The sequence below is a fragment of the Harpia harpyja genome, chromosome 8 (assembly GCF_026419915.1).
Source record: "Harpia harpyja isolate bHarHar1 chromosome 8, bHarHar1 primary haplotype, whole genome shotgun sequence".
NCBI classification, from domain to species: domain Eukaryota; kingdom Metazoa; phylum Chordata; class Aves; order Accipitriformes; family Accipitridae; genus Harpia; species Harpia harpyja.
The window spans coordinates 52,001,445-52,018,115 of NC_068947.1; the positions used below are offsets into that span (position 1 = coordinate 52,001,445).

Below are 16,671 nucleotides of genomic sequence, written 5' to 3' on the forward strand. Positions count from 1 at the left end.
GCATTTTGAACATGATTCAGCAGTGAGCCCTTCAAGCAATGAAGGATCCCTGCAGCCTAGGCTGCATTAGCAAAAGTGTAGTCAGCAGATCAAGGGAAATTATTATTCCCATCCGCTTGAGAAGTCCGAGGCCTCATCTAGAAGATTATGCCCAGGACTGGCTCCTCAGTACAAGGTGGATGTTGACAAACTGCAGCATGGCCAGCAAAAGGGCCCCACAGTGGAGGGGGGGGAGCGCACAATGCACAAGGAGAAGGCTGGGGGGGCTGGGTTTGTGGAAGAGAGAAGGCCAAGGGGGCATCTAATTGCTGTCCGCTCCTACCTAGAGGAAAGTTGTAGAGAAAAATGGAGCCAGACTCTGAGAAGGCAGCATAGTGAAAGGACAAGAAACAAGGGGCACAAGTTGCAGTAAGGGAAGTTCTGAACTTATATAAAGGAAAATTTCTCCCCCTTGAGAGCAGTTCAGCACTGGAACAGGTGCCCAGAAAGACTGGGCAATCTCCACCCTTGGAGATGTTCAGAGGTTGTGTGAGCAAGGCCCTGAGCAACCTGGTCTAGCTTTGGAGTTACCCTGCTGTGAGCGGGGAATTGGACTAGAGACTTCTGGAGATCCCTTCCCACCTGATTTTTTCTGTGGGTCAGTGTTTTTGTACTGCTGATCTGCCATGAGCCCATGTTCAGTGTCTTCATAACGCTGGAAGCCAAGAGGGTAGTACGCTTGCTTGGCCCTGTGGAAATGCATCTATGTTGACAGCAGCGTTAGCATCTGCAAAGCCCTTCCGCATGAACATCTCTTCTCCAGCTGGCTTGCCACCCTCTGTAGCCCTACTTGACCCATCTGATTATGTTCCAAGATGAATCTCCTAACAGCAGGACCTGGTTGGTTTGGGGGTGACTCCTTAAGCTGTGACATCCATGTTCTGAACAGCAGCAGTCACCAAAATCTTGTTTAAAACTATATTGCAGCATGTAAGTCCCCCCCCCCCCCCCACATACCACCATCACCTCTTCAGAAGCAGAGAAACTTTAATAACTCTTCTACATTCTTGGCTTAGGCGTCTGCGTTTTTCTGTGCAGTCAGAGAATCTGTAATGAGTTTCAGGGGATCGCTGTTCTCATTCAGAAGTTATACAGTCACTTCGCAAGTTCCCCCTTTTTGAGAAACGCACCTCTCCGCTAGCCTAAGCTACAGCATTTAGTCCACCAGGAGAGCTTAGCGGTGGGTGCTTGGCTGATGGACTCCCCACACCACCTTCAGTGCTCACCACAGTGCTGCTAAAGCACCTCTGGGTCTTTACAGCTGCCTCGTATCGTTTCTCAATAAGAAGGATGATGCTGAAAAAGGTAGAAGAGGATAGAAGAAAGAGTGGAGAACAGTAAATTATTGTATTAAGGCAGAAGCAAAACTCGAGAAGCTCTGTCGCAGCAAGACTGGAGCTCACCAGCTCACCTCCATATTTGTGTTTTTTCAAAACTGGCTGAGGAAACGGCAGTTTTGGGAGCAAAGATTTGCAGCATATCCATCAAATTCAGGGTAAGCATGCCAGGGCTGGAAAAAGGGAGCTATATTTCAGGAAGAGAGAAAACAAAGTACTCTGGGCAGCTGCAAACCCATTAGTCTAGTCTCAATAGAGCATAAGGTTAAGAACAAATTACAGAAGGAAAACAAAATTAAAACTACAGCAGTAAGTGGGAAATGGAATCAAATACAGAATGGGTTTATCAACAAAAGCACTGTGTGCCCTTAACTTGATCCTTTTCTTTACCTCTTCTCCCTTAACTGGATAAAAAAAAGAAATCAGTAAATCTAATCTAGCTGGATTTCAGTAGGGCATTTGATACAGTAAAGGCTGGAAGGCAGCTAGATAAGCTGAAGTGAAAGGAATTAGTAGGAGAATTTTAGGTGGGTAAAATGCTGGGGAAAGGCAGATGATGTGTGGAGTCAAAAGGGAACTGCCACCATGGAGGAATGTTACTGGCCTTGGGAATAATTCTGCTTGCAGTAATGGTTCTAGCTCAGCAAAAAGCAGCATGAAGAGGAAGTTTGCTGATTAAATGCATTTAGAAGAATTACTCACAGTCTGGAGCGGAGAAGTGTGAGGTCCTGTTCTTCACGCCTGCTAACAGGACTGTCTTTTACACACAGAGATTCACTGGTTAGAAATGACAGAAGAAAAGAGAGATCTGGGTGCATTCATCATTCACGAGATGATTATGAAGCTCCGATGCGACATGATCGCAAAGACAACAGCCTTAAAGAGATCATTACGTTAATCTTATTTAGGATGCTATATACAATTTGTCACCCATATTCGGAAGTGGGCTGGGGGCTGGCAGCAGCGTGGGGGAGCCGGAATAACAGAGTCTGTCTCCATGCCTCCCCCCGCTCTCCGTGTGAGTGGCTGTGGAGAGGGGTTGGCTTCTTTAGCCTAGCTTTTAGCGAAAGGCTGAAATGGGTGAACTTCTCTCTAGAAATCCATTTTGTACATGGGATGTGCCCACTGAAATGAGCCATTATAGAAGGGAATGAGCTCAGCCATGACTGAGTCGGGCAGTCCCTTTCTCTTCAGAGTTTGGCTCTTTTTAAGGCTGCACAGATTTACCTCTCCCTGCGATTTGCTGTGCTTCCTCGGCAGGCAGAGTATGTTAGCACGAGAAGCACAGCATTACAGGAAAAGAGGTGCTAAACACAGGCCTGCAAGCCCACATTTCCCTGCTCCATCCCCCAAAGAGTTTTTCCTTAAAGGGTAAGAGAACAGCCCAAAGTCTTGTGTTCTCTATGCAGGCGACTGCTTGGTGTTTCTCCCACATAACGCCCGCTCCCAAAAGCCCTCTGAGGAACGAAATTTAAAACCCAGTGTCTCAGAAAAGGCTTGGTTCTTTGGAGAAATACACAAAAGCCCATCTGAACTAAACGTACCACACGTGCCTGTGCAGACAGCAGAGCCGAAAGGGTATCATCGTGCTGGTTTTCTGCATCAGGGGGACAAGTGATAGGTCCTGAACCTGGTTTACACCTGGATGGGGTTAGTGCTGATCTAACACCTGATTCGGGGGGGGGACGCAGTGAGCACAGCTTGCTGCGGCTTGATTCTGCCAGTGATTTTTGAGGTTTATTTAATTTAATTGGGGGAAATGAAATTGGGACGAGACCTCGGGCAATCATTTAATTCATCCTCCTGACCCAGCGACAAGATTAAGTAAGCACAACTCATCCCTGACAGATATTTGTTGAACCTGTTCTCAACAGCCTCCAGTGACAGGGCTCCCTTGGCCAATCTAGTCCAGCATTTTATTGCTCGATACTTAAAAAGCTTTTCCTACCACACAGCTTAAGCTTTCACTGATGAAAATGAATCTGCCGATTTCCACAGCCCCGTCGGAAAGTGCCTTTCCACTCTGACAGTGCAATCTCCCCAAACCAGCTGCATATACTTTTTGGCAATTGCATGCACCTTTTGGCAATTCCAACTGTGGGTTTTTTCCATAGTTTGTTTATGAGAGCTTCGTGCCTTTTGCTCTATCAAAAGCCTTGAAGTCAAGACGTATCACATCTACTACACCCCGCCGAGTCTGCTAGGGCAGTTACCCTGTCAGACAGTGAGGTTAGATGGGCTTGACGTGATCTTCCTGATGAATTGACATTGGAGGGGTTTTTTTCAGGTTTGAAGCACACATTGGAGGAGAAGCTAGTTCATATGTGCAGCTGCTGCCTGACGGGGATGAGAAAGGGGCTGGGGGAGAAGGGCTTGGGGCTGTGGCAAGCTGAAGGGGCAGGAGGCAAATCCAGCCAGGATAAAATGCGGTGCCGGACAAGTAGTCTGCTGTTGGGGTTCTGGGGATAACCGGGTCTGCCGTGAGCCCCTTGGGTAAGCGCCAAAAGCCTGGAAGGATGGTCTGCTACAAGTGTTTTAACAGTCTGTAACATCAGGGATGCATCAAGCCCGTGCACCGTGAACCCCTCTGGAATTCATTACGGACTCAGACACACTGAGAGGTTTTCGGAGTAACAGGCTTGGGCTGCGTCACTCTGGGCGGCTTTTCAGGTTTCAGCAGCTCTTGCCCCTTTATTGTACCCCAGAGCTTCCCCAGCATGTGGAGCCGATCCCTTTGGGCAGGGTTCACAAATTTCAGGTAAACATAATGTTCAGGGAAGTAATTTCTCAGATGTGTTTACAACATCATCAGGGAAAATTCCCCAGCTGCCTTGCTTCCTCTCACCATACTGCAGACAGCTTATCTATCCCAGGATTACTTCATCTTCCTCCTCGTGCTGTAGTTCCCAAAGAGCTAAGCCCAGCAGCAGTAGTGTTACCTAGTCACAGCACATCTTGCAAGCTTTCCACTGTTTCTCAACCCACATCACATACGCGGACACTTCTTTTTCCCCAGCAGGCAAGGCCTGTAGCCATATGGCAAGAGGGGAGAGTTCCTGACGAGAAACAGAGCAAGTTGCAGACGGTTTTGCCGCCATCGTGTCCTTCTTCCCCGTACCAGCTCCATCCTTCCCTCGTTCCACCTCCACCTGGGATGGAGAAGTCACCCTGCCCTTGTTGCAAAAGGCACAACTGCAGACAGCCTCAGCCTGCCGTCTCCCGAGGTTGATCTCCCAGAAGCCGTGACTGTGTTTGTGCTGCAGAGTCCGCAGCCCCGGCACACAGGGCTGAGCGGGGACCTGCAACCACCCGTTCTGCCGCACCGCTGGGGCAGTTTTAGCCCGATCCCGCTACCCCTGCTACTGCCTGAGACAAAGCCCAGGCACGGCTGGGGGTGGCACGCTTCAGGGACCATTCCCAGTAAGCGGTTTCACGGAATCGCAGAGTGGCGGAGGTTGGAAGGGAGCTCTGGAGGTCATCTGGTCCAACCTCCCCCTGCCCAAGCTGGGTCACCTAGAGCCGGTTGCCCAGGACCATGTCCGGATGGCTTTTGAGTATCTCCAAGGACGGAGACTCTGCAACCTCCCTGGGCAACCTGTGCCAGTGCTTGGTCACCCTCAGTGTAAAAAAGGCTTTCCTGAAATTCAGAGGGAGCCTCCTGTGTTTCAGTTTGTGCCCATCGCCTCTGGGCCTTTCACTGGGTTTTCACCACTGAAAAGAGCCTGGCTCTGTCTCCTTTGCACCCTCCTTTCACGTGGGCATTGATAAGATCCCCCCTGAGCCCTCTCTGCTCCAGGCTGAGCAGTCCCAGCTCTCTCAGCCTTTCCTCATAGGAGAGACGCTCCAGTACCTTAATCACCTTAGCAGCTCTTCATTGGACTCTCTCCAGTATCTCCATGTCTCTCTTGTACTGGGGAGCCCAGAACTGGACAGAGGACTCCAGATGTGGCTTCACCAGTGCTGACTAGAGGGGAAGGATCACCTCCCTTGACCTGCTGGCAATACTTTATCTAATTCATCCCAGGATACCATTTGCCGCCTTTGTGTCAAGAGGACGCTGCTGGCTCCTGTTCAACTTGGTGTCCACCAGGACCCCCAGGTCCTTTTCTGCAAAGCTGCTTCCCAGCTGGGTGGCACCGCAGCATACATTGGTGCATGGAGTTGATCCTCCCCAGGTGCAGGACGGTGCACTTCTCCTTGTTGAACTTCATGAGGTTCCTGTCGGCCCATTTCTCCAGCCTGTAGAGGTCCCTCTGGATGGCAGCACGACCCTCTGGTGTATCTGCTACTCCTCCCAGTTTGGTGTCATCAGCAAACTTGCTGAGGGTACGCTCTGCCTCATCATCCACATCATTAATGAAGATGTTGAACAGGTCTAGACCCAGTTATTGACCCCTGGGTTAAAGGGGATCAATACTAAGTTCTGACCTCCAACTAGACTTTGCACCACTGATCACCACCCTCTGGGCCCAGCCATTCAGCCAGGTTTCACCCCACCGCACTGTCTGCTTATCCAGCCCATACATCAGCAGCTTGTCTGTGAGGATCTTATGGGAGACAGTGTCAAAGGCCCTACTGAAGTCGAAGTAAGCAAATCCCCAGCTCTGCCCTTGTCTCCCAGGCCAGTCATTGCATTGCAGAAGGTTATCAAGTTGGTCAAGCATGACTTCGCCCTGGTGAATCCATACCAACTATTCCTGATGATTTTCTGGTCATCCATGTGCCTGCAAATGGTTTCCAGGGTTAGCTGCTCCATCACCTTCCCAGGAGTCAAGGTGAGGCTGATTGGCCTGTAGTTCCCTGGGTCCTCCTTCTTGCCCTTCTTGAAGATAAGAGTGATGTTTGCTTTCCTCCAGTCTTCAGGTACTTCTCCCAGGTGCTATGATCAATCAAAGATTATCGAGAGTGGCCTCGCAATGACATCTGCCAGCTCCCTCAGCACTTGTGGGTGCATCCCGTCAGGATTTGATATGGTTCTTCTGTTTTGGAGGCAAGCAGATCCAGCTGCCTGCATCTATAAGCGTGTTCTGTCTATTTGACAGAGCACTGTCCTTTTCTCATTTTGTGCATTCCATCTTTATGTTCCTCACACTGCACAATGCGGTCTGGTTTCTGGGTAGTTTTCCACTCTTCAAGGTGAGCACACAATAGTTGTGATCTTGTTCCTGGGGCCTCTTGATAGACCTGAAAGCTGAGCTTCTGTATTATTGACTGTTTCTCCAGGTGGAAGCACCTCTAACTTTCAATACAGCTTTAGGGAATCCAGAAGTTGCCAGGTATTCCACCTGGAGGGATGTGGGACCCCGGGCCACAGTTTTCCTGCCCTATGTCTCATCAGAAGCAGCGAGTCCCTGGGTCAGGGCAGGTGAGTCCAGAGCTGCGGCAGGTAGCGGTCTGCAGGTTCAAGTGTCTCCTTCCCACCCGGCTGGCTGACTGGCATGGTGATCTTCACATCCTCACGGCAGTTCTCAGCCTCACCTAGCTGCTCAAGAGTTCCTAGAACATCTTTTGCATCATTGCGGGGCCTCGTTTTAGCAAAGATGCTTGTGTTTTCCAGGGACTCCCTCAGCACCGCGGTCACCTGGGGTTTTGTTTCCTCCAGCCTCGCAGGCAGAGCGAGCATCTGTCACAGAAGCCTTTGGCTCTGTCTGGGGAGCAGCTGCCACCTGAGAAATCGCGCTGTGCTCATTCCGTCTCTCCATTTTCTGGAGTGGAGCCCTTCAGACCTGCCAGCTGACAGCCCTAGCTTCCCCCACATCAGCTCCCATCGTCTGCGTGTCCTTGCCACGGCAGGCATGGCCAGCTGCCCTTCTGGGTCAGCAAGGGGACAGTTCTAGGCAGAGGGCAGGTCCTGCACACAATCCACAGGTAAAAAACTGTGGAAAGTAGGCGATAAATTTAAGAAATGCAGCTTGACACCCCAAAACTGCTGGAGATCTGGAGCCCAGCACAAAGCCTGGCTGGACAGAAGGACACCAAGCAGCCTGTCTAGGGCAGGACCTGATTTGCGGCTGTACTTCGTACTGAACCTTCCTGCTTAGGAAATACGTACCCAGCAGCAAAGACCGTAGGAAACTTTTTTAAAATTAGGAGTTTCTAAAGCACTAATGGTTTAATGCAGTGGGGAAGGTCAGCTGAAAATGGCAGCAGCATGGATAATTGGGGAGGGGTGTAGAGAGGGAGTCCCTCTGGCCATTCTTTGCTTCTGTGCTTGAAGCTTCTGCAATCACCGTGTAAAACTGCCCAAATTTTCAGCCCTGGCTCTTGGGTGCTGCGCATCTCTGTGGCCCTGCTGTCAATCCTGGCCTGAATGCCCTGCTCTTAATACGGAGAGCCCAGGATGGGGCTGAAGCTCATGGCAACCTCCTAGCATCCTTCACCTTAGACACAGCAGCCTCTGTGGTAGAAACAGCATGACTGCAACTGCACAAAAGAGCAAACAGCTTGCTGCTGCCAGGAATCGCGCGAGTCCTCCCCAGCTGTGGTAGAGCCAAATCTGCTGGGATAGCTAAACTTGCTGCTGGAGGTGGCTCTCCCCCACCCCAGTGACTTTGCCGTGCAGTGGGTCGAGGCGTTCTCTCTCGGTGAACGCTGGTGGTGTTTTTCCCAGAGCACTGATGCCACACGGCTGCGTTTTTATGAGCTGACGCCTGCCAGAAAGTTTTTCCTTTCAGTGTTGTTGCAGAATGGAGTGCCCGGTGAAATCTTTACCCCAGGATGTCCTAATCACATATTGTCTCCTTCTGTCCTTGAAAGTGCCTAGGTATCCCATGGGCAGAAACACTTTGCCTTTCGTCACAGAGACGGGAGTCAGGCATGCCCCCCTGTCTGCCCCCAAGGGACTGGCTAACCCCTCCTTGCTCACCCCCTCTGGTGCTCACAGTCTTGCAACATGTCCCAGGTAATGCTCCCTCCGGTCATTGCAGAACGCTTTATACTTGACGCAGTGAATGCAGATGGAGAGCTGGCAGTCCCTCTGGCAGCTGCCAGCTCAGAAGGAGCAGAAGTAAGGTTGCCTGGGCATGTACTTTAACTCTAAATGTCCTGTTTTTCCACAAGTTTGCGTTTTGATGAACATAATGTTCTGAGAAGGAATGAGCTATCACCAAGCAACATTAACTCTGTGTTAACAAAGGGTTCTGACATTGAATTTAAGCCTGAGGACAATGCTGGCACAAGAATGAATTATCACAGGCTGGGCCGTGGGTACACTGAGGTTGGAAATTAGAAGGCGCTTCCTACCTGCCAGTGCAAGGATCTGGAACAGCTTTGAACAGCAGCAGCGAGGCCAGGAGACTGAACTTGTTTTGGGACTGGAAGTCTCTGAGCGAGAGTATGCAATGGGGCTGCCTGCCACCGGCCAGGAGATCTCTGCCAGTCCTCTCTTCTTATGCAACTGCAGGACATTTTCATAACGACTTTGCTCTTAAAGCAGCACGAGCCAAGCAGGGTGCCCAGGGCTCGCCTGGCAATGGTGCTGGCTGCTTGGGACTGCGGGGACGGTGTCCCGGGGACACTGCAGAGCGTGCCGTAGGGCTGTGATTACCCAGGGAGCGCAGGATGCGCATCCCGGCCGCCTCCAGCGGGTAGAGAGCCAGCACAGAAATTGGAGGGGACAGCACGCGACAGGCAGGTCCAGGACCGATTGCCTCAGGTGACGGCCGGGTGTCTTGCAGATCTGAGGGCATTTCTGACGAGCAGAAGAGGGCTCCTCCACACCGCAGCCCAGGGGAGCGTGCACCCTTGTGAGTTGGGCGCTGAGGGGCTCTGAGGCAAGCTCTTCCACCGTCTTTGCTCGTCTTCATTAACCAAGGCTTGGTCATTCACCCCTTTCCCAGAGAGGGCAGTCAGGCGGATGAGACCAGGACGGCAAAAGGGGATGAGGGAAGGCGATGCCCCCGGGAGCGGCTGTCAAGGGGAAAGACGACAGCATCTTTCCCAAGGGAGCCGCAGGCTGGGTGCTGCAGCGAACCAGCGGCATCTGCCTTGGAGCATCTCCTGCCTCGCTCCCTCCTGCTGCCAGCCCTGGACACCAGCAGCCCTGGGACACGGCACGCAGGTCCCGGCCACCCCTGCCTCCAGGCACCCGTCTGCGCTCAACCGCCCAAAGCAGAAATCCTTGCGTGAAATACTTCACTGCCAGGTCACAAGCTAGGGATAAAACGGGAGTTACGGCAAACTTGGTGGTTGACTGTCTCTTTTCTGTTTTTTAGTAGAGGATTAAGGCATTGCCAGAGTGACGTCTGCATCTTCCTCAGTGATGAAGGTTAGGGGTTTCAAGCCTAGCTGCTGACTCATAACCAGGCAGAAGAGAAAAGGGAGAATTAGCATGAAGAACGTTGCTGAAATGGCTTGTATGTGTTCAGAGATTAGCGTAGGTATTGTATTGCTGCCTGTGTTATGGCTGGTGTGTTCAGTAGATGTTTTTAATGAAATCTGATCTTTTTAAGAATACGGGGCACCTGTATGTAGAGCATTTGCTTGTATCTGCAGATCCGTTGCCATAACGGGCAGATCTTTGAGAAACGAGCTCCTCCAGAAAGCAGCTTTAATTCCTGACGTTGTAGCACCAGCGCTTTTTTTCTAAGCCTAGATGCCTTTGGACATTTTAGTGAGCTATTGAACCGCTGGATGTCATGTCAGCGTCCAGAGTCTAGCCTGGTTCTGCAGGGATTAAAAGTCGCTCCCTGTGAGTGCATGTCTGCAGACCCTTCTGGGACATGAGTTTGGTGTTCCAGCTTCCCAGCTTTAATACTCGCTCTGTGACTGCACGAACTGGCAAACTCAGCAGAGGCCTGGAATGTGACCTTCATCTAAGCCGCGTCACCTCCAGCACACGTTGCCTCTGGATCAAGGCTGATGCAGGCGGGGGAGGCTCAGGCTGCTGCTCCTGAGATAACTGGAAGGATCAGGGGAGCTGGGTGAGTGCTCAGTCTAAACAATGGCTTCAGAGTCAGAGTTGTGATCGTGCTCAAATTAATTTCAAATGTGCACAGTAACACAAGGAGCAATTTGCATAAGACGTCACATGGAGTTGCATACAATTTCGCATATTTAAACAAAATACAATAAAGCACAGCTCAGGCGGGTACGTGAAATCATTTGTGCAGCGAACCGTGCAGAGGAACGACGTACAATTATCACAGAAGAAGAAAACAAATGGCAGCAACCACCCAGGATGCAAAGTCAGCTCAGAAATAGTGAAACACCAGGCTCTTCCTTCATCCAACATCCTGATAGATGCTTGGATTCACATTATCATTACATGAGCATGCGCTACTTTTCCACCAGGCCCTTCTGGTGCAGAGGATGGTGCTCGCTGTATCATGCCACTACTCACTCCTTCACATTTGCATCCTTGGCTTCATCTTTGCAAAACACTTTCCTCATGCGTCATCCTTTCTGGGCTTTCTAGTGCATTCATCTCCGAGTCCGAGGGACTCCTCTCTCACCATGCACCACCCCAGGTGGTACTGTTCTTGCCCTTTAGTGGTAGAGGCCAGAGGCCGAAATACTGGCTCTGGGAGCCCAAGGACAGACGCCGACAGCCTCATTTTTGGTGGTCTCAGTGCTGTGCGTGTTCAGAGTGCAATCCCTACGGCTTAGTTCTTAGTGACCCTGTAGATCGGATGATGTGGCCTCCATCTCAGCTCCTGGAAAATGATGACCGAAGAATTAACATTAGAAAAGAAAGCTGGCAAGAAGAGGGAACAACATCCCTTAAGTGGGAATGCATCATCCTTCGGCGGGAACGTCGGGAGGGCTGAGACCTTTAAACCTGCAAAAAGGACTTTCACCCCCTGACCTACATTTTATGACAAACCTGCATCTCTGACACGTGGGCTGGGTCCGCACTGCAGCAGCAAGGCTGAGCTCTGAGGGCTGAACCACGAGTCCGTACAATCACGTCTGCTTCCCCTTCCCTCCCCAGGAGGCAGGCGGGGGGGATCCAGTTGCTGCTCCTGAGACAGCTGGAAGGATCGGGGGAGCCGGGACACAGGGATCCGGCTAAACAAAGGCTTCGGCATCAGCAGCACCCTGACACCCGTGAGCTTCCAGACCCCTGCTTCACCCATCTTGTCTTCATCTACCCAGCTCTTTCAAAGCCCCCTAGCTCTAAATTTCCACCCCGATCCCTTCCTCTGACCCTACTTCCCCTTCCTGCCCCATCTTTTAATCCTGGCCACAATTTCTGGTTCTGCCCACTCTCTCCTCACTCTGCCTTCTCCTGTCCTCCCTCATAACTCTCTTCTTTAAGGTCTGTGCTTGACAGCTTCAGTTCCTTGTATTTTAGTCAGGAAATTTGTTTCTTTCCCCAGGACTGCCTGAGCATCAGCAGCCCTGGAAGAGGCAGTGTTCTGCTTAGTCACCATTTTGTCCCAGCCCTCCTCTAACTTGCAGGTACCGGGGAAAAACCTGTCTTTTCCTCATTTGCTGTACATAGAATTACTGCACCGTGTTGTAAGCTGTCCAACGTGAGTAGCTACAAGAAACGCCCATTTAGCCAGGACTTTTTTGGTCTTCAGTTTTGCCATGAAGGCCCTGATGCTTGGAATAAGGGAAATCTCTGCCACCTCTTACAGCTCCAGCTGCGCATCCAGCCAATGCAGGGTAAAGCTGAGCCGAGCCTCGGACCTCATTTGCGTGACGTTCACTCACATGCAATATGTCACACAAGAAAGGAACTGGCAAAGCAGAAAAAGGCATCAGAGAGAAACCATTTCAGGCTTAAATAACTCATCCTGGTGTCACCGAATGGGTCTGAATCGATGTAATGGGGGTGCCACAAGCCTCCACTGTAGGTGCGTTTAACCATTGCACTCATGTTTTGGTTAATGAACACATGGAACCAAAGCTGTGTGCGCGTTCACAGTGCACTAGCCTGGCTAGACTGATTCCCCTGACACCAGCAGAGGACACCCACCACTGACTGCCCCTTGGTTTAGGAAGGGTTCAAAAAGCTCCTACTTTCTGGGTCACTTTACCAAGGCTGAGATGGTACCTGCGGGAATCACGATGCCTGTCCAAGCATCCTTCCTTAGGCAAACTAACCGGGAAACCAACCATCTCTTCAGCCAGGCCAGGCTGTAATGCAGATTTGACCAGTGCATGCTGTAGACATCACACAATGTTCCTCTGACATTCAGAAAATGAGTCACCCCAGGCTTGTTTGCTTGCTTGTTTGTTGAACCCTCGCGGTATGTCCAGCCGTCGATGGGCTTCAAACTAGACTGGCTGCCCTAGAGCATCTGCTCTCCTGCCACTGGAGCTCTAACTAGGAGGCACAGAGATGCAGGACAGGTCCCTGGAGCAGAGACTGGCCTTTGTTTCCCTGCCAGATCCCTTGTGGGGATTGATCTGAAGTTGAAGATGGTTTTGCTTGTATTCTGGTCACTCCCAGAGAAAGCTGGGCTTTGGATCAATGTGGAATGCGTCACTGAATGGTCTATTATTCACTGAGTGCAATGTGCACTTGGAGACACAGCAGCCCTCAATAAAGATTCAATTCTGCCTCCGAGGATCAAAGCAGGAATGAACCAAGGGAACTACTCAACTCCTTTACATGACGCTGAAATGAGTGGTTGCTTGTTTCAGGGCGATTCTTCATGGCGGTTTCAAGTTGCGCATTGCTCTTAATTAAATGGCCATCTACACAGCCACGTCCCTTTAGCGGGGTGCGGAGCTACCTCTAACTTAAGCTGTCCGTCCCTTCTGCGCCGAGGCTTACACTTGAGTTAGCACAGCTCATCCGTGCTGCTGTGCCCAGCCCACACCATGGCCCTGGGAAGCAGAGCGATGCCCACAGCTCCATTTCCCACCACTGCCCTCGCGCCCATAGCGTCGGGCTGGCTCTCTCGCAGGGCGAACGGTGAAGGCACACAAAGTGGCGATAACCAACAGGACAGGCCCGGGGAGGAGGGCAGAGCCGAAGCATACGGAGTCCTGACTTCCAGCCCCAACTCTGGAGAAGCTCCTTGAGCAGGGGAGGCAAGTGAGCGCTCGAGCTCGCTGCCAAATCCCTGCATTGACAGGCGCTTCCAGCTGACAGTTGCCTGATTTTTTTTTTTATTTTTTTTTTCATGATGGGATAATTTATTGCAGGTTATAGAAGGCACTCAGCTGGAGGGAATCCCAGCTTTGGGAGATGTTTTCATAATCTTTTTCAGAAGTACTTTCTTTCCTGGGAAATCACAGTGGTCAGCAATACCTCATGCTTGTTTTTGGCCACTTGTTGGGGTGATTTTCATGTGTCTTGATGTGGTCGTACAGTTTTTAGACGTTCTTCTTTGATTTAAATGATCGCATCCATTCCTCCCCTCTCTGCTGTCCTCGTTCAGCATGCAGCTCCCCATTCTAGCTCCCTGTCAGAGAACAGGACGCTGGGCAGATGCTGGGGAAGGAGGCAAGGCTGGAGACTGGGAAGGAAGGGAGATGCTGGGGAAGGAGGCAGGGCTGGCACCAGACTGGAAAGGTGGGAAGTCAACATGGGCAGGTGGGCAAGAGGGATGTAGTGGGGAGTGGTGATGGGAAGGGACTGGACCAGGGAGTCAGTGTTTCTGGAAGCCAGAAGAAAAAGGGGCAGCTGGTGGAGCTTCTCCTGTGAGGCAGAGAGCGAGTCCTGGTGAAGAAAGGGAACGTTCGAGTGAGCTCCTGCAGCCGCAGGCTGTGCCAAGAGGACACCGGAAAAAAAGCATGTGATGACAGAGAAGTCAGCAAGAAGGGTTGAAGCTCTGGCTGGAAACCGATGAGGTTTGTGCAAGGCGTTTCACTGCACCGATGAGTACGTGAGTCTGTAATTTCAGCACACTGAGAATCTATCGCCGCCTCAGTCAAGTCTCTGCAGCCTGCCCAGCCCCGGAGCCGCTGTATGCGGTTGACTGGAGACGATCAGCCGGGGGGGGGGGGGGGGGCAGGTGACCACCCACCTAAATCAACAGGGGTGAGGGACTCCGTCCTCCCACGCTCGGCACAGGGGCAGAAGAGGTGCCTCTCACGCGTGCGTGCCCCGGGACAGCCAGCGCAGGCGTGTGTCTGCTCTCCGATCGGCCTGGGGCCACCTCCAGCCCACAGAGATTCCGTCCGGGGCACAGGGTGCCATGTGGAGGGGTCTGGCCCCATGGCAGGAGGTGGTCCTGGGTCCTTCCAGTGGGCAGAGACCCCAGGACAGAGTCCGAGGTCAGGTCTGGTCTGGGGAGCCCGCTCCTTCCTCCGACAGCAAAGCAACGGATCAGGGACACCTCCAGCGCCCGACGGACGCGGATAGCAAGTGGGCAGAGGCGGCAGAGGCCAGGGACCGTCCCCAGCACCCGGCAATCGTCCTCCCATTGCTGGGGAGTGGACCTTTGGGGTGGCCACCGTGTCCGGTGCTGGTCTCCAGCACCCCCTCCGCGCCCGCCCCAGCACTGATCGCCACCGGGGCTTGCGAAGTGGGGGAGTTGCAGGAGAGAAGGATGCTTAATTACAGAGCAGCCCTGGAAACCAGCAACAGCAGCGGCACTGTGGCCAGGAGGGGAGGCAGCAGGGCTGTAAATAGAAATTGCGGAGGCAGCCGCGGGGAACAGAGTGAGGGAAGCTTCTGCGCCTGCATGGCTCTGTCTCCCTCCCTTCCCCTCGGCTTCTCTCACCTCTCCCGGCCACCCTGGCTCCCAGCACGGACTGGTGTGCGAGAAGCAGCCCCACAGCGTGGCTGGGAGGCAGCAGCTCCAGCGGCAGAAGAGCCACTCTGGGTGGAGAAGGGGGTGTGCAAGGTCTCCTCCATCAGGGGCCACCTCCCGTGGAAATGCGCGAGGGTCAAAGGGCCTTTTTGGCCAGCAAGGAGACCAAGGCAAGATGGACGTGGGGCCAAATCACCCCGTCTGCCCGCCTCGGAGGAGGCTGTGGGATGCCAGATGTCTGAGACCCTGTCCCACAGGGGTCTGCCCGGGGTGGAGTCCCTGTCGTTCCCCCCCCGACATCTCCGTTACGGCCTCTTCCACAGCAGCGAGAGCTCTGCTTTCAGTATTTTGCAAAGGTTTATTTAAAAATGTTGAAACTAACATCCCACAAGAATTGAATATTTCACCACGAGGAGAAGATAAATCCTACAAAAATATATATCACAGCGCACAAGGGCAGGGGAGGGAGAAGAGCGAGACTGAGCGGGGAAGCAGGAGGGAGGACGGAGGGGAGGATGGGAGCCGCGGCAGAACGAGACCGAGTGGCAAAGGGAGAACAAGAGAGGAGTGGGGAGAGCGAAACAGCAGGAGGGGAGAGATAACTGGGAGGGAGACCATGGTACAGGACAGGAGTGGGAAGCGGGAAAACAGTGGGAGAGGGAAAACAACAGGAAAAAAGGAGTAGAGAGCCAGCAGTCGGTGAAGGAACGGGCCCCCCCTCTATGGTCTTGCCAAGGTAGGGCCAGGACTACAGCGAGACATCAGCGGGGTTGCAATCGGGGAGCTGGAGTTTGGCCCAGGGCTTTTGTGCTGCAGGACTCGGCTCTAAGGCTGTGCCGCCGTTTAAGTCAGAGCAGTCTGAAGGTGATCGCGTCTGAGAACTTGTGGGGAATGAACAAACCGCTCCTTTCCAAGCATTTTTGGTTGTGGGGAATGAAGGGACCAAATTTGCAAGGGCACTTAGGTGCCATTGAGGAAGAGGTAGATAGCCCTCTCTGAAGCTGTGGGATGCTTGGCTGGATGCGAGTCCCCGTAAACTGGACCGGAGGAGCGTTGTGGAAGCACGTGCCGGAGGTCTGCGCCCCTGCCTACCAGTCGCAACCGACCGGATGGAAAAGCCCGAGCAGGATTTGGCCTTGTGGTCGTGCCACTCTGCCGGGTCCACAGAGGGAGACTCCAGATCCTGCCCCGAAGCGCTGCAGGGCGGAGAGGAGAGGTTCTCCCCAGACCTTCCCACTGCGCTCACAGAGAGACCACCCTTGCCTTAACAAAGCCACGTCCCTCCAGGAGCTCAGCGCGGACACGGTGCCTTCAACTCGCCCAGCCCACCTGGACGTTCCCTTTTAATGGCACAGAAACGGGCTCAGCCCAAGGCTACAGACATTGTCAGTCATCTTCCCCGCACACATTTCTTCCTGTAAAATTTCCACTGGAAAAAATGAATCCAGATCTTTCTCCTCCGGTCACCTAGAAGACGGGGAAACCTGGTGGGCTGTGACTGAGGAGGTGCTGGCCTCTGCCCTGGCTTGGTACTCGGTGCTGTCAATCCGTCCGTGTGTGCGTCTCACGGACTATTAGCCTGGGCCAGGGAAGAGACTGCAGGCACGCTCTGGCTCCAGTCTGCGTAGGGGAGGATGGTT

The 16,671-nt window shown here is 52.6% G+C and overlaps 1 long non-coding RNA gene across 1 annotated transcript; it reads right to left on the reverse strand.

The window, feature by feature from the left end:
* Positions 1–1,034: 1,034 nt before the first annotated feature.
* LOC128144857 (uncharacterized) lies at positions 1,035–8,688 on the reverse strand. The gene is made up of 4 exons (XR_008236231.1): positions 8,619–8,688; positions 2,079–2,153; positions 1,170–1,335; positions 1,035–1,086 (listed from the first exon to the last, which is right to left on the reverse strand). It is a non-coding gene; the product is annotated as an uncharacterized LOC128144857 (long non-coding RNA).
* Positions 8,689–16,671: the final 7,983 nt, after the last annotated feature.